Genomic DNA, 18,646 nt, shown 5'->3' on the forward strand with positions numbered 1-18,646 from the left:
CACAAAGGAAGATGGTTGTAATTGTTGGAGGTCAGTCACCTCAGTTCTAGGACATCACTGTAGGAGATCCTCAGGGTAGTGTCCTAGGCCCAACCATCTTCAGCTGCTTCATCAATGACCTTCCTTCCATCATAAGGTCAGAAGTGGGGATGTTCGCTGATGATTGCACAATGTTCAGTACCATTCGCAATTCCTCAGATACAGAGATAAAAACAAAATACTGCGGATGCTGGAAATCTGAAAAGAAACAGAAAATGAAGGAAAAGCTCAGCAGGTCTAACAGCATCTATGGAGTTAACATTTCAAGTCCGTATGACTCTTCGTCAGAGCTAAACAGAAGTAAAAATGTAATGAAATTCATACTGTTTAAGGAGGGTGGAGCAGGTGAAGCCGGACAGAAGACCTGCAATAGGTGGAGGGCAAAGGAAAGATGTCATGAACAAAAGGACAAAGGGGTGTTAATGGTACTGGCTAAAGGAGGTGCTGATGGTGGCTTAAGGTCAGAAAGCAGAATGTGACAATAGCGGGACAAGGGTAAGGGCCACCTGGCACTTGTTCATATTGTTCTTTCCAGAGTGTTTACCCTTGTCCTGCTATTACCACATCCTGCTTTCTGACCTTAATGCCACCATCAAAACCTCCTTTAGCCAGCACCGCAACCACTAACACCCCTTTGTCCTTTTGTTCATGACATCTTTGTCAATCTTTGCTTTGCCCCCGCCTATCACTGGGCCTTCTATCCAGCTTCACCTGCTCCACCCCCCCACCTTAAACAGTATAAATTTCATCATGTTTTTACTTCCCTTTAGCTCTAAAGAAGAGTCATACGGACTCAAAATGTTAACTTTGTTTTTTTTCTCTCCTCGGATGCTGTCAGACCTGCTGAGTTTTTCCAGCATTTTCTGTTTATGCTTCAGGTTTCCAGCATCCGCAGTTTTTTTTACTTTTACCTTAGTGTTTAATTCACTGCCACTTCTCTTCCAGGAATACCTACCTTGAAGAAATACTGCTCTTCTCTCTGTCAGGATTTTCGTTTGTCTCTTTTGTCTTGTTCATCTTCATTGCTTTCCCTTTCCCTCCTGGTGTTTGACAAGGTGTTCACCAAAACTCACTCTCACAGCCATATTTCCTTCCTCAGTGACTGCCTCCGTCTCCATCTCCGACTTACCCCATATGGATTCCAACTGAAGTTCCATCCCTCATATTTCGAATGCACCCAGGATTACAGGTATCTCTGGGATTGCTGTTCTCGCTGCATCCTGAGATCCACACTCAGTACCATGCGCTGCTATATGAACACACTCAACCTCTCCTTACAGCAGCACTGACTCACCCTAACTCAAAGCTGTCCTTGTCCCCAGTTTCATTTTACTCTTCGTCTCACCTGTTGCCTTAACAAGAAACTTTGTCTCTTCCTTTCAGGTGCTAAGGAATGCAAGCTCCAACAACTCATTGATACCAATGCCCACCCAGGACCCTCCACCCCTTCCCGTCCCTCTGACCCCATCCCATTTTCTAATTCTAGCCCTTGCCATGTATTCACCATACCCTCTGACCTTCCCCTCCCTGATGCTGAACATTTAGTGCTCAGCAAAGGAGTCAGTTTCATACCCTTACACCGTCATCTCAATGAATTTCGGGCTCAGGACGAAGCTGAACTCTTCTTCTGCTGCCCTCACCTCCATGCTCACTTCTTTGGGCAGGAGTCCTCCCCCAGTTCAACAAATCCTTTCACCCGCCTCCAATATTCTCCCTCCACCTGGACCCCTCCCTTTGGCCTCTTACCTGCTCTTGATCTTTTCATTGAGAACTGTCATTGTGGCATCGGCCGTCTCAATTTCTCTGCTCCTCTCACCCACTCTAATCTGCCTCCTTCTGAACTTGCTGCACCCCGTTCTCTCAGGTCCAACCCTGACTTTGTTATCAAACCTGCCGACAAGGATGGTGCTGTTGTTGCCTGGTGTACTGACCTCTACCTCACAGAGGCTGAGCGTCAATTCGCAGACACTTCCTCCTACCTCTCTCTGGACAAGGACCCCACCACCAAACATCAAGCCATTGTCTCCAGGACCATCGCTGACCTCATCTCCACTGGAGATCTTCCCTCCGCAGCTTCCAATCTCAGTCTCCCAATCCTGGACAGCCCGCTCCTGCCTCCTGCCAAAAATCCACAACGGGACTGTCCCATTAGACCGATCATGTCAGCCTGCTCCTGCCCCATGGAACTCATTTCTTCCTATCTTGACTCATTCTCTCTCACCTTGTCCAGTCTCTTCCCACCTACATCCGTGATTCCTCTGACGCCCTACATCATAGCAACAATTTCCAGTTCCCTGGCCCTAATCGCCTCCTCTTCACCATGGATGTCCAATCCCTCTACATCTCCATCCTCCATCAGGATGGTCTGAGGGTTCTCCGCTTCTTCCTTGAACAGAGGCCCGAACAATCCCTATCCAACACCACTCTCCTCTGTCTGGCTGAACTTGTTCTCTCACTGAACAATTTCTCCTTAAACTTGTCTCACTTTCTCCAAATAAAACGTGTGGCTATGGTACCTGCATGGGCCCCAGTTATTCCTGTCCCTTTACGGGGGATGTGGAACGTTCCTTGTTCCAGCCCTACTCAGGCCCCTTCCCACAACTCTCATCAATATATCGGTGACTATTTCAGGGCCACTTCATGCACTTGTCTGGACCTGGAAAACTTTATTATTTTTGCTTCCAAATTCCACCCCTCCATCACCTTCACTTGGTCCATCTCTGACACTTCCCTAACCTTCTTTCACCTCTTTGTCTCAATTTCTGGTGATGGACTGTCCACCGACTCCCATAGCTACCTCGACTACAGCTCCTCACTCCCTGCTTCCTTTAAGGACTCCATCCCATTCTCGCAGTTCCTTCACCTCCATCACATCTGTTCCAATGATGCCACTTTCTAAATCGGCACTTCTGACATGTCTTCATTCTTCCTTAACCGAGGTTTGCCACGCACTGTGATTGACAGGTCCCTCAACCGTGTCCAACCCATCTCCCGTTTCTCTCCCTTCACACCTTCCTCTCCCTCCCAGAACCATGATAGGGTCCTCCTTGTCCTCACTTTTCACCCCACCAGCCTCCGCATTCAAACGATCATCCGCCACCATTCCCATCAACTCCAGCATGATGCCACCACCAAAAACATCTTCCCTGCACACCCCCTGTCAGCATTCCATAGGGACCGTTCTCTCTGGGACACCCTGGTCCACTCCTCCATCACCCCCTACACCTCAACCCCCTCCCACAGCACCTTCCCATGCAACCGCAGAAGGTGCAACACCTGCCCCTTTACTTCTTCTGTCCTCACTGCTCAAGGGCCCAAACACTCCTTTCAGGTGAACCAGTGCTTCACTTGCACTTCCTTCAATTTATTTTACTGCATTCGCTGCTCCCAATGCAGTTTCCTTTACATTGGAAAGACCAAACGCAGACTGGGTGACCACTTTCCAGAACACCTTCGGTCTGTCCGCAAGCATGACCCAGACCTCCCTGTCACTTGCCATTTCAACACACCACCCTGCTCTCATGCCCACATGTCTGTCCTTGGCCTGCTGCATTGTTCCAGTGAAGCTCAATGCAAACTGGAGGAACAGCACCTCATCTTCCAAATGGCACTTTACAGCCTTCCGGACTTAACACTGAGTTCAACAACTTCAGACCATGAATTCTCTCCTCCATCCTGACCCCTTTTTTATCCCCTTTTTTCAATATTTATTTTCATTTATTATTTTTTAATCCATTATTTTTATTTATTTTCATTTTATTCATTGTTTTTCCCCACCTTATATCATATTTTCAATCTTTTTTCTCACCACCATCCACTCCCCCCACCCCACCCCCACAAGGATCATCAGTCACTTGTTCATGTTGTTCTTTCCAGAGTGCTTACCCTTATCCTGCTATTATCACATTCTGCTTTCTGACCTTAATGCCACCATCAGCACCTCCTTTAGCCAGTATCACCATCATTAACACCCCTCTGTCCTTTTGTTCATGACATCTTTGTCAATCTTTCCTTTGCCCCCGCCTATCACTGGCCTTCTATCCAGCTTCACCTGCTCCAACCCCCTTAAACAGTATAAATTTCATCACATTTTTACTTCTCTTTAGCTCTGAAGAAGAGTCTTACGGGCTTGAAACGTTAACTCTGTTTTTCTCTCTACAGGTGTTGTTAGACATGCTGAGATTTTCCAGCATTTTCTGTTTCCTCAGATACTGAAGCAGTCCATATCCAAATGTAGCAAGACCTGGACAATATCGAGGCTTAGGCTGACAAGTGGCAAGTAACATTCCCGCCACACAAGCACCAGGCAATGACCATCTCCAACAAGAGAGAATCTAACCATCGCGCTTGATGTTCAATGGCATTACCATCACTGAATCCCCCACTATCAACATCCTGGGGGATACCATTGACCAGAACCTGAACTGGATCACCAAATAAACACTGTACAGCAGGTCAGAGGCTAGGAATACTGCGATGAATAATCCACCTCCTGACTCCCCAAAACTCGACCACCATCTACAAGTCAGGAGTGTGATGGAATACTCCCCACTTGCCTGGATCAGTGCAGCTCCCACAATATTCAAAAAGCGTGACACCGTCCAGGACACAGCGGCCCGCTTGATTGGCATCCCATCCACAAACATTCATTCCCTCCACTGACACACAATAGCAACAGTGTGTACCATCTACAAGATACACTGCAGGAATTCAAGGCTCCTTAGACAGCACCTTCCAAACCCATGACCACTACCATTTAGAAGGACAAGTGCAGCAGATAGATGGGAACACCAACACCTGGAAGTTCCCTTCCAAGTCACTCACCATCCTGACATGGAAATATATCGGCCGTTCCTTCACTGTTGCTGGGTCAAAATCCTGGAACTTCCTCCCTAACAGCACTGTGGGTGTACCTACACCACATGGACTGCAGCAGTTCAAGAAAGCAGCTCACCACCACCTTCTCAAGGGCAACTAGTGATGGGAAATAAATGCTGGCCCAGCCAGCAAAACCCAAATCCCATGAATGAATAAAAAAATACTCAAGCCTGCCCTGCCATTCAATAAGATGATGGTTGATCTGATTGTGACCTCAACTCCACTTCCCTGCCTGCCCCACATAATCCTTCACTACCTTGGGTGGGGGTGCCTGCCAATGGGATAAATGGCTGGCCCGCAGTCATTTAATGGCCAATTAACCGTTAATAGGCTGGAGGAGGGAATTCCCTCCCTCAGGGACAGGAAGTTCTACCTCGGAGAGCTGCTGCCAATCAGAGCCCAGCACGAGCAGTGGCCACAGCCAGTACTGCACTTGAACGATGAGGCAGCAAGCTGCAATGGATCGGAACTTTGTATATCTCTAGCGGTCGGTGGGTGGGGTGGGGGAGCGGTAAACCCAGCCCAATATCCCACCTGCTAAATTTTTGGCCACTCACTTAACCTATATGTATTCCTTTGCGGACTTTGTCTTCCTGAAACTTGCTTTCCTAACTATTTTTTGTGTTGTCAGCAAATATGGCTACTATACATTCTGTCCCTTCATCCAAGTTATTCAGAGATTGTACATTGTTGAAGGCCCAGCACTAATCTCAGTGGTACCCCAATAGTTGCACTTTGCCAACCTGAAAATGAAACATTTACCCCAACTCTGTTCCAGTTACTTAGCCAATCCTCTCTCCATATATTATCCCAAACATCATGAGAGCCCTTATTTTATATAACAACCTTTGGTTAATGTTTATTGATAGTAATTTTATTACATTGGTAAATCTTTATTAATATTGGTAAGGTTTATTACCAATAGTAAGGTTCAATTACAGTAACAATATTTTCAGTTAATAAATAAAGCAATGGCAGTGATTATCCAACCTTCAGTGATTCAGACATGAGTCCCGGATGGTAGGTTGCCTCCCTTGTGCCAGGGTCAAGGATACCATTAGGCTACAGAGCACCCTGAGGGGGGAGGGTGAACAGCCAGCATTTGTGGCTCACATTGGTACCAATGACATAGGTAGAAAGAGGGATGAGTTCCTGCAGTCTGAATCTAGGGTGCTATGTAGAAAATTAGCAAGCAGAACCTCAAAAGCTGTAATCCCAGTATCACATGCAAGGACAGAAATAGGATAAAGCAAATGAACGTGAGGCTGAAAAGATAGTGCACGAGGGAGAGCTTTAGATTCTTGGAATATTGGGATCAGCTCTGGGGGATTGTTTGCACCTAAACAGAACCAGGACAGAGTTCCTTGTGGGATGCTTTGCTCATGCTGTTGGGGAAGGTTTAAACTAACTGGGCAAGGGCGTGGGAACCAGGAAATAATATCAGAGAGGATTACGAAGGGGCGCAGAATACTGGGACAGATGGACAACACTAGTGGACAACACTAGACCAGGGAATAATAAGTTAATAGGTGGGGCCAGAGTAAAGGAGAAAGCAATAGATTCTAAAACAGCATTGCTGTGCATGTGTGTGAATGTAAGGATTGGGTAAAATAAGATTACCAAGTACAGCTGCAGATTGCCAAGTGGAAAAATGATGTCGTGGCTATAATGGAGACTTGGTTCAAAGAAGAGCAGGACTGAGCGTTTAATATTCCTGCATACAAGGTGTTCAGTAAAGATAGGAAAGGAAGAAAGGGGGGAGGGGTGACAGTATTGATAAAGGAGACCATTGGAGTGCTGGAGAAAGGGGATGTCCCAGAGGGGTCAAAGACAGAATCTATCTGGCTAAAGGTAAAAAGGTGCAATTACATTGCTTGGTGCTGTCAATAATCATCAACTAATGGGAAGGATGTAGAGAAACAATTTGCAAAGAAATTACAGAGAGGTGGAAAAATTATAGAGTAGTTATAATTATCCAACTATGGACTGAGATGGTGGTAGTGTAAAGGGCACAGAGGGGCAAGAGTTCCTAGAGTGTGTATAGGAATATTTTCCACAGCAGTGTGTCTCCAATCTAATGGAGGAGGGAAACACTGCTAGACCTGGTTCTTGGGAATGAGCTGGGCCAAGTAGATAAAGTATCAGTAGAAGAACATTCAGGGGACAGTGATCATTGTATCATAGGGAAGAAGAGTCATACAGGTTCAAAACGTTAACTCTGTTTCTATCTCCACAGATGCTGCCAGACCTGCTGCAGCTTTTCCAGCATTTTCTGTTTTTATTTCAAATTTCTAGCATCTGCAGTATTTTGCTTTATTATACGGTATCATAAGATTTAGGCTGACTATCGAAAAGAACAAAGAGCGATCCAGAGTAAAAAAGATTAACTGGGGGAAAACCAGCTTCAATGGGTTAAGAACAGATCCGGGCTGAATAAATTGGAGTCAAAGGTTGGCAGCAAAAACAATAGTTGATCAATGGGCTACTTTCAGAGAAGAGATGGGTCGGGCACTGTCAAGTCATTTTCCCTCGAAAGGGGAAGATAGGACAAACAGAGCTCCCTGGACGACAAAGGCGATAGAGATTCAGATAAAGAAAATAAAGTCTGCTTATGACAGGTGTCAACTAGAAAATACAATTGAAATGCAAGCTGAATGTGGAAGGTTCAAAGGAGGTAAAGAAGCAAATAAGAAAAGCAAGAGGGAGCATGAAAAGAAAAGCATTTTTAGTATGCTGGCAACTAGCATGAAAGAGAATCCCAAAGTCATCTATAGACATATAAATGGTAAAAGGGTGGTATAAGGGGAAATTAGGCTGACAAGGAACCAAAAAGGTGATTTATACATGGGGCAGAGGGCACAGCTGAGGTACTAAATGAATATGTTACACCTGTCTTTATGAAGGAAGATGTGGTAAAAACACCAGATGGATTTAAAATTGAAAAAGGCACACGCATCTCTGCAGCTCTGATGTCTCCAAGCTTTATAGCTGCGCAAATGTTCCCATCTACCTAGTCTCAATAAATGAACCCACAGTGTGTTAAAAATCCCTTATGAGCGACTGGTGCTTTTTATATCATTATATCACAACACGACGTGGTGAAGAGCAGTGATTCCGTCTAAACGAGATGGTGCTCAGCCCGGCAGCAAGATTCAGTACAGGTGTGACATGGTGAACATTCTTAGATCATGCTACATGGTATGAGATGACCCTTGTTGTTCTGGTCAGATCGCAACGAAGACACAGCATCAGAGGCTGCTGAAACCATAGCATGGTGACTGCACAGAAAAGCTTTGAGGGCAGTGGTTGGATAGTCCTCAAGTAAAGAGCTGGTAAGCAGATGGATCCCTCATGGCGAGACTGCAGCACATAGCCTGTCAGTTCCGTGAGTGGGACAGTGCACCGAGAGGACCAGCGCCGGGTTAGCTCAGTCAGGAAAGGCGAGTAACCAGTGTGTGTGTTGGATCGATAGTGAGCGAGGGAGAGTCAAACAAATAAAAACAAACAGAACAGTCATTAAAATTGGGCCAGAGGAAGTTGCAATTATAGCGGGTGGAGCTTTGGAAAAGTGCATGAAAGCAGCTACAGTAACACTCATTCCAGGTGCTATAGGAGAAGGGAGGTCAAAGGAATATTGTTAAAATGTCCACAAAATTCCCCAGTTTAAATTTGGATGCCATTGATCTACTATCTGAATTCAAAATATTTATACAATGTACAGGGCTATGGTTTTTTGATTCAGGTGTGTCTGAACCAGACAAGGAAGCCATAGAAATTCACGTAGCAATTGGGAACTAAAGTCTACACAGGCTGAACATGTCAGGATTAACAGAAGAGTTAAAGGATCCCCAAAAGATATGGACTACATTGGAAGAACGATTCAGAATCAGGTTAAACTTCCATATTCATCGACAATAGCCTACAGAATCCATAGACCACCGCGTCAGCAAATGCAGAGTAAAGGGTACATTTTTCAAATGCAGAACTAGCAGACAGAATTGCTCAGTTGGTGATCGCATCCACTCTCAAGGTAGTGCTCCAGAAAGATCTGCTAGGCAAGCCCAAAACATATAACAAAGAGCTAGTCAAGATGGATGCAAGTATTAAGCAATCCTCACAGACCGACAGAGCTTACAGATTGTAAGTACAATCCCAGTTGTTGGTGCACTGAACAGAACATCAAAACCCAGCAAAGCATGTGGAAGACGTGAACTTCTGCATACACCAAGGAAATGCACAGCTTTTGATCAATTCTACAAGGCATGTAGCAGAAAGGGCCATTGGCAGTGGCAGCGCACTAGAGCAAAGGCTCATGCAGCTACAAAGAGCCAGATACTGATCCAAAAAAGCCAGACAGGATGAGTTCTTTCAAGAAATAAGAATGACCATCTGGTATTCTGTCAGAAACATGCACCTGAGCTGACTGACAAACCAAAACATGATAATGATGAACACAACTAGATGAAGGAGAGGGAAGGGAACACATGATTCACACTGTCAATCTCGTGGGAAACATAAATGCCATCACTCAGTCACACATGGGCCTGGATCGGATGAAAAGAGTGGCAAGAGACTCAATCTATCAGCCGGATATGAATAATGACATCGAAGTCATCATCAAACGTGAGGCATATCAAGAGTATATGCCAAGTCAGCACAAAGTACCACTGATTCCATAGGAAGTTCCTACCCATCCTTGGTCCAAAATCACAGCCAACCTCTTTCACATCCATAGCACTGACTTCACTGTCACCATCAATTACTTTTCCAAATACCCCATTATTTGACAATTGCATAATATGTCAAACACAACTGTTGTGCACACCCAGAGCCATTTTCAGTTTATTTTGTGTGCCCAGAGAGATCATTATGAATAACAGCCTGCAAATTATTGGTAAGCCATTTCAGGATATGTGTGAGAAGCCGAATATTGATCATACTACTTCTTCTCCTCATTATCCTAGATCTAACAGCCTAGCTGAATGAATTATTCACACAGCGAAATCCCTAAATCTCAAATGTAGGGAGGCCAAGCAAAATCCACACATTGCAATGTTACATCTGAGAGCGATACCTTTAAGTGCAACTAATCCATCACTGGCAAACCTTTTGTTTGGCAGACCAGTGCATGCCAATCTACCTACTCTTACCCATTCTACTCTCTCAGAAACTAGAAAACAATATTTAAAACTACAAGAGAAAATGACCAACATACATGATAAAAACGCGATTACAGAATTGCCAAGCTCAGTTGGGATAACAAGTTCACACCCAGAATCCCACTGAAGTTACATGCTAACAAATTGAGGTGAAAAGGATTTGTTTAGAACCAAGGTCCTATGAAGGAATTACAGACAAAGATGCAATGGTGAGGGGTAACAGAGGACAAATCAGACCCATTCCAGTTCCTCAATCACCGTACAGTCCTATTGCATGGACTAGACCCCAAATGCAACCAGAAATTACATCCATGAATGATAATCCCACAGATAACTGTAAGCAGTTAATGACACCTTTGGATAAGGTTACCATGACAAGATCTGGACATACCAGTAGGTTATACTTTAGAGCAGATTACCAGCTTTAGAGACTCAGATTTCTCAATACACTTATGTATTGGTAACTATACATGGACATGTATTGTAAATAGTTATATTTCTTTTGTGGGGTGGAGTGGAGTGTATTTTAAAAAAGAAAAGGGGAGTTTGTAATATGCTTTTAAGGAATTGCAGCATGACATCATTGGAAGGAAGTGTGTCATGCGACCCAGTTTTACTTTCACTTTTGCTTTTCAGTTGAGCACACATGGACAGCCCTGCAGGTCTGATATCTTCAAGCTTTGCACTTCTGTATAAAATGTTCCCATGTGCCTAGTTTCAATGAATGAACCCACAACGTGTTTACACAATCCACTATAAGGGATTGGTTCTTTTCATATCATTATATCAAAATGTGACATTGGCTAGGTTATCTGTACTTAAAGTTAATAAGACACCGATGAAATGCATCCAAAGGATATTGAGGGAAGCGAGAGTGGAAATTGGACTGGCCCTACTTTTTCAGTTTTCCTTAGACTCAGAGATAATCCCAGAGGGCTGGAGAATTGTAAACATTACACCCTTGTACAAAAAAGGGTGTGTAATAAGCCCAGCAACTACAGGTCAGCCAGTTTAACTTTGGTGGTGGGGAAACCTCTAGAAAGAATAATTGGGGACAAAATTAATAGTCTCATGGACAAAAAGGAAGATGGTTGTGGTTGTTGGAGGTCAATCATCTCAGTTCCAGGACATTGCTATAGGAGTTCCTTAGGCTAGTGTCCTCAGCCCAACCATCTTCAGCTGCTTCATCAATGACCTTCCTTCCATCATAAGGCCAGATGTGGGGATGTTCAGTGATGATTGTACAATGCTCAGCACCATTCACGACTCCTTAGATACCAAAACAGTGCATGTCCAAATGCAACAAGACTTGGACAACATTCAGGCTTGGGCTGATAAGTAGCAAGTAACATTCATGCCACAAAAGTGCAGGACAATGGCCATCTCCAACAAGAGAAAATCTAACCGCCACCATTGAATGTCAAGTGGTATTGCCATTGCTGAATCCCCCACTATCAACATCCTGGGGGTTACCATTGACCAGAAACTGAACTGGACTAGCCATATAAATACTGTGGCTACAAGAGCGGGTCAGAGGCTAGGAATCCTGCTAGGAGTAACTCATCTCCTGACTCCCCAAAGCCTGTCCACCATTTACAAGGCACACGTCAGGAGTGTGATGGAATACTCCCCACTTGCTTGGATGAGTGCAGCTCCAACTACATTCAAGAAGCTCGACACCATCCAGGACAAAGAAGCCCGCTTGATTGGCACCCATCCACAAACATTCACTTTCTTCACCACCAACGCACAGTGGCAGCAGTGTATACCATCTACAAGATGCACAGCAGGAACTCACCAAGCCTCCTTAAACAGGACCTTCTGAACGCACGACTGCTACTACCTAGAAGGACAAGGGCAGCAGACACATGAGAACATCATCACCTGGCAGTTCCCCTCCAAGCCATTCACCATCCTGACTTGGAAATACATTGATGTTCCTTCTCTGTCACTGGGTCAAAATCCTGGAACTCTTTCCATAACAACACAGTGGGTTTACCTACATCACATGGACTGTAGCAGTTCAAGAAGGTAGCTCGCCATCACCTTCTCAAGGACAATTGGGAAGGGCAATAAATGTTGGTCTAGCCAGTGATGCCCACATCCCATGAGAGAATAAAAGAAAGTTAAGGAAAGCCAGCATGGGTTTCTTAAGGGAAAAATAAAGTTTAGCTAACTTGGAGTTTTTTTGAAGAGGTAACAGAGAGGATTGATGAGGGCAATGCTGTTGATGTGGTATACATGGACTTCCAAAAGGCATTTGATACAGTGCCACATAACAGGCTTGTGAGCAAAGTCATGGAATAAAAAGGACAGTTAGCAACATGGATACAGAATTGGTTGACTGACAGAGAACAGAGAGGTAGTGGTTAATGGGTGTTTTTTCTGCTGGAGGAAGGTTTGTAGTGGAGTCCCCCGGGGTCACTGTTGGGGCCCTTGCTTTTCCTATACATCAGTGACCTAGATCTTGGTGTACAGGGCACAATTTCGAAGTTTGCAGATGATATAAAAACTTGTATTGTGAACTGTGAGGAGGATAGTGTAGAGCTTCAAAGGGACATAGACAAGTTGGCAGAATGGGCACAAGTGGCAGGTGAAGTGATGTATTTGGGTAATAGAACATGGAGAGACCATGTAAAAGAAAGGGTACTTTTCTAAAGGCGGTGCTGAAGCAGAGGGATCTGAGTGTATATGTGCATAAATCACTGAAGGTGGCAGGACAGGTTGAGAAAGCAACTAATGAAGAATCCTGGTCTTTATTAATAAGGGCAGAGAACACAAGGACAAGGAAGTTATGTTGAATTTGTATAAGTCACTAGTTCGGCCTCTGCTAGAATATTGCGTCCAGTTCTGGGCACTACATTTTAGGAGGGATGTGAAGACATTAGACAGAGTGCTGAAAAGATTCACGAGAATGGTTCCAGGGATGAGGAACTTCAGTTATGAAGATAGGTTGGAGAAGTTGGGATGATTTTATTGAGAGAAAAGAAGGTTGAGAGAAGATTTGATAAAGCTATTCAAAATCATGAAAGGTCTGGACAGAGTAGATAAGGAAAAGCTGTTCCCACCCATGAAAGGATCGAGAGGACACAGATTTAAAGTAATTAGTAAAAGAAGCAAAAGTGATATGAGGAAAAACTTTTTTTATGCACTAAGTGGTTAGGGGTTGGGAATGCGCTGCCTGAGAGTGTGGTGGATGCAGTTTCAAGTGAAGCATTCAAAGGGGAATCAGACTGTTATCTGAAAGGGAAGAACGTGCAGGGTTACAGGGAAAGGGCAGGGGATTTGCACTAAATGCGTTGCTCGTTTGGAGAGCCGATGCAGGCAAGATGGGCTGAATGGCCTCCTTCTGCAATGTAACAATTCTGTGATTCAGACACTGTACCAAATGGCCTACTTCTGTGCTGCGACAATCTTGTGATTCTCTAATTCTGTGATAATAAGGTTTTTTAAAGATTGGGTTTCCCCACCACTTTGGTTGACAGGGACCTCAACCATGTCTGACCCATCTCCTGCACCTCTCCCCCCACCCCTTCCCCTCCCTCCCAGAGCCATGATAGGGTTTCCCCATGTCCTCACTTTTTACCCCACCAGCCTCCGCATTGATAGGATCATCCTCCGCTATTTCCGCCAACATTAACATAATGCCACCACCAAACAACTTGTCCTCTCATCCCCCCTGTTAGCATTGCATAGGGACCATTCCCCCTGAGACACCCTGGTCCACTCCTCCATCACCCCCAATGCCTCATCCCCTTCCCACAGCACCTTCCCATGCAATCGCAGAAGGTGTAACACCTGCCCCTTTACCTCCTCCCTCCTCACAGTCCAAGGCCCCAAACAGTCCTTCCAGGTGAAGCAGCAATTCACTTGCACCTGGTTCAATTTAGTCTACTGCATTCGCTGCTCACAATGTGATCTCCTCTACTTTGGGGAGACTAAATGCAGACTGGGTGTGGAATACCTTCGCTCAGTCCGCAAGCATGTCCCAGACCTTCCTGTCACTTTCAACACACCATCCTGTGCTCCTGCCCACATGTCCATCCTTGGCCTGCTGCAACATTCCAGTGAAGCCCAATGCAAACTGGAGCAAAGGCACCTCTTCTTCCGATTAGGCACTTTACAGCCTTCTGGACTTAACATTGAGTTCAGCGACTTCAGACCATGAGCTCTCTCCTCCATTTTGATTAATTTTTAATTTTTTTCCAACCCCCTCCCCACACAGAGCCACTTGATTTCAGAGCACTGAGCCGTGTTCTGCTATTAACACATTCTGCTGCCTTGCCTTTATGCCATTATTAGCACCTTAAGTCTTAACGCTACCGTCAACACTCCCTTTGCCTTGTGTCCAGGGCATCTTTGCCATATCTCTCCTGAGCTCCTACCCATCCCTGGCCTTCTATTTTGCTCCACCTGTTCCAATCCCCTCTCCAACAATATAAAATCCATCACATTGCTAACTCTCTTCAGCTCCAAAGGAGAGTCATTCAGGCTCGAAATGTTAACTCTGCTTCTCTCTCCATGGATGCTGCCAGACCTACTGATTCTTTCTTTGCAGCATTTTCTGTTTTTATTTCAGATTGTTTAAACTTCCTCCCTCCCTTTTGCCTCTTGATTTTATACTTTTCTTGGAATGCCTTTAGTGTCTTTCACTGTGATGACGGACCCAAAATACTTGTTCTGAGTCTCTGCCATTTCCTTCTTGCCCTTTACTAATATCCCCATCTAATGGACCAACCACCTGACAGGGTAGATGAGGATTGAGTTTAACATCTCATCTGACAGATAGCGTCTCCCAAGAGTGCAACACCCCCTTAGTACTGCACGGAGGTTTTTTGTGCTCTTGTCCCTTGAGTGGCACTTGAAGCTGCAGCCATATAACTCAAAGGCAACAGTGCTACCAGCTATGCTGCCACAAACACACAATGGGGTTTATGTTTCGCTGGTCAAAAAAAAACAGCAGGGAAGATATGATTTATCACTTTAATGATCACTAATGTGAGTACAGGATCCCTTAACAGTCCTAAGTGATGCAAATTCATTAGCAGTGATGATAAAGCATCAGCTAATCACAATGCACCTGAAATAACAGGCTAGAAAATTACAAAAAGGCCCAAAAGCCCAGAGGTGGATTGTGCAATTGTGGTTGAAAATATCTTAGGTGCACCAGTGCAATAACAGCTTTACAAACAAGGCTCTCTGAGTGCTGCCAACCGTTCCTAGGGGCTTTCACAGGCACATTTGAATGGGAATACCGTTTACACCCAGTCCTCAAAGAAAACAAGAAGCCAAACAGCACATTGTGGAGAGTATCAACACTACTGTCATGGCTCAGAGGATCCCAGAGGAGGACCTGAAAGAAGATGCATGGCTCGTACAAATGTTGTCTAAATACGTTGAACTGGAACAGAGGCAAAGCATCAAAATTGGAACAAGGCAGGCATTAGAAATGAGGTAATGGAAGAGTTATACCAGTGATCGTATAACATTATGGTGGCAAGTGAATGTGCTGGTGGCTTAAATTTCCATGGGCAAAATCACCATATTTGTAATTCTCACCACTCTTTTTTTTAATTCTTTCATGGGACGTGGGTGTTGCTGGCAAGTTGCTGTTTGTTGCCGATCCCCAATTGCCCTTCAACTGAGTGGCTTGCTAGACCATGTCAAGGGACAGTTAAGAGTTAACCACATTGCTGTGGGGCTGGAGTCACACGTAGTCCAGACCAGATAAGGATCTCAGATTTCGTTCCCTAAAGGGCATTTGTGAACCAGATGGATTTTTAATGACAATGATTTCACGATGACTGAGACTAGCTTCTAATTCCAGGTTTTATTAGTTGAATTCGCTATGCTGGGATTTAAACCCATGTCCCAGAGCATTAGCCTAGGTTTCTGGATTTCTAGTCTAGCGACATTACCACTGTGCTATCATCTCCTCCCCCCCCACATCTTGCTTTGTACAAACTTTGCACTTAATGAAAGGCTACAGTGTACAATAGGTGGCAGAGATCTGATGCCACATAAGTAAACAGTGATGCTTTTCTTCTGGAAGTTATGAGGGCACTGGATTTGTGCAGATAATAGGTGAGAACAAAAATAGTAGTGAGGATTACAGTATTCATTGGCCTTTCTCACTATTTGAAATCATATATTCATCTGCTGCGGATTTCAACCCAAGATCCTGTATATGTCCCTGTTTACCATTGCCTTGAATTGCTGGAGAACAGAACCATCTCCCTCATCACAAGATCTCATGTCATGCTAAAGACAAAGAACTGAAATGAAGAATTATTAATGAGCCTGATGTTGAATTATTAGTTATTTGGAAGAGTGAATGTGTAAGTAATTCCAGTAAGATGTGTGCTTGTGTGGTCCTAAGTAGACATTAACAGGCTTTGGGACTTGAAATGAAGGCTTATAGGCCCTAATTAAGAGTGTCTTGGTTAAAAATAATGATTGTGTCAAATGTAAGGTGATACAGATGTAGAAAGACAATTAATGAAGAAAGAGAAGCCAAAATTAATATATTTTAGCCATGTTGGGAAAAAGAAATGAGTATGAGGTTTGGTATAACACTAATATTAAGTACACGTTATGAGACATAGTTTCCAGGTCTCTTGTCAGGACAGAGTAGAACTGAATAGTTATAAGCTGCACAGTATTTCTGTTTTCTCACCAATTTTCTACTTTCTTGAAGGTGTTGACCCTTCATTATGGTATGGGGGGGAAAATTCACATGGTGAAGTGAATATGATTTTTTAAAAATTCTCACCATAGTTTTCAAATTCCTCCATGATCTTGTCCATCTCCATTTCTAACCTCCTCCAACCCCAAAATGGCTCCAAGATATCTGCACTCCTCCAATTCTGACATCTTGAGCATTCCCGATTTTAAAGTCACTCCATTATAGGCAGCAGTGCCTTCAGCTGCCAACATCCTAGCTCTAGAATTCCATCACGAGATATCTTCTCACTTTCGTCCACCCTTTCCTTCTTTAAGATACTCCTTTAAACTAACCTTTGGTCATCTGCCCTAATATCTCCTTCATATGGTTCAGTAACAGACTCAGTTGGATAACCCTTCCGTGAAGTGCTTTGGGACATTTTTACTGTGTTAAAGGCACAATATAGTTACAAATGTTGATTCCATGGTCAGTGGTTGCCTTTTCCCATTAATTCAATTGTGAGATAAAAACAGAAAACTGCTGGAAATATCCTACAGATCAGGCACCATCTGTGGAGAAGGAATTCTGATTTGTTCTAATGAAAGTTAAACGTTAACTGTTTCTCTCTCCACCGATATTGTCTGACCTGCTGAGTATTTCCAGCACTTTCTGTTTTTATTTCAAAATGCCAACATCCACAGTGCTTTGCTTTTGAGTTCAGTTGTGAACTTAGCTAGTGACTACCAGGAGACTGTTTAAGGTGGGGAAGGAATTTGCAGCTGAACCCAATCCTGTTCTCAACCAGTGCCCAAGTGCAGACTTCCAGCAGCATTAGCGAGATAGCAATCAGGAGTCAGAACTCTGGCCAAGTTATTCCTCCCTAAACCAGTGGTTGCGATGCTGATTTTAACAAACCCCAACCATTGCCATGGATGAAGTCAGTTAACTCAGCATCGATCGGAGATCAAACTTGATCTGTGTGGCTCAGCTACTTCCTGGAAAAAAATCCCTGAGCTATCAAAGACTCCTGTACCTTTTTTTTTAAAAAAGAAGAAAAATTGCTTTCACATGGTTTTAATTTAGTTGCTTTGAGGTGGTAAGCATGAGGCATTATTACCGAGGTGGAAAGGTAATAAAACTGACTGTAACATTTGAGCTGATGTCTTGTGACATTACAAGACTGGCACTATATAACTATGAGATTATTTTTGGCAGAGAATTATTCACAAATATGCCAGTCAGTAAACTTTCTAAGCAATTTATGACTTCTTGTTTTCATTAATGCCATTTGAAATTATATTTTTCTGGTCTTGGCACCAATGCTTAATTTCAAAGGTGATTTAACAGTGCAATTCTTTAATAGCTGAATACTAATGTATTTATCATATTGAGAAAAGCCAGTCAGAAAGCAGTCTAGTACAGGCAACAGGATGATTTGCTTATTTAATTCGGGGTGTTTCAATGGACAAGATCTGACTGCTTCCTCCGGGTTGGAGAGCGGTTTAATCGATGCTCCATGAAGAGGCGACTGAGAAAAGGCCCGAAATTTTTGGAGATTTTGGCATAATGAGAGGTTGGAAGAAGCATGATTGTTCCTGCTCCCCCTCGCTCTCCATCTAACCTCTAGGGTGGATTGTGAGAAACTATTTCCACTGGTTGGGGGCACCAGAACGAGGAGCATTGTGTAAAAATTAGAACCAGACATGGCCAACAGACACATGGATACTTTAAGTTCACCTCCAAGTCACACACCATTTCTGACTTGGAACAACATAGGACATTGCCACTGGGTCAACATCCTGGAACTCCCTCCCTAACAGCTCTGTATACCTAACCTACACGGACTGCAGAGGACGAAAAAGGTGGATTACCAACAGTTTCTCAAGGGTGATTAGGGATGGAGCAG

The sequence above is a fragment of the Carcharodon carcharias genome, chromosome 13 (genome assembly GCF_017639515.1).
Source record: "Carcharodon carcharias isolate sCarCar2 chromosome 13, sCarCar2.pri, whole genome shotgun sequence".
NCBI lineage: Eukaryota > Metazoa > Chordata > Chondrichthyes > Lamniformes > Lamnidae > Carcharodon > Carcharodon carcharias.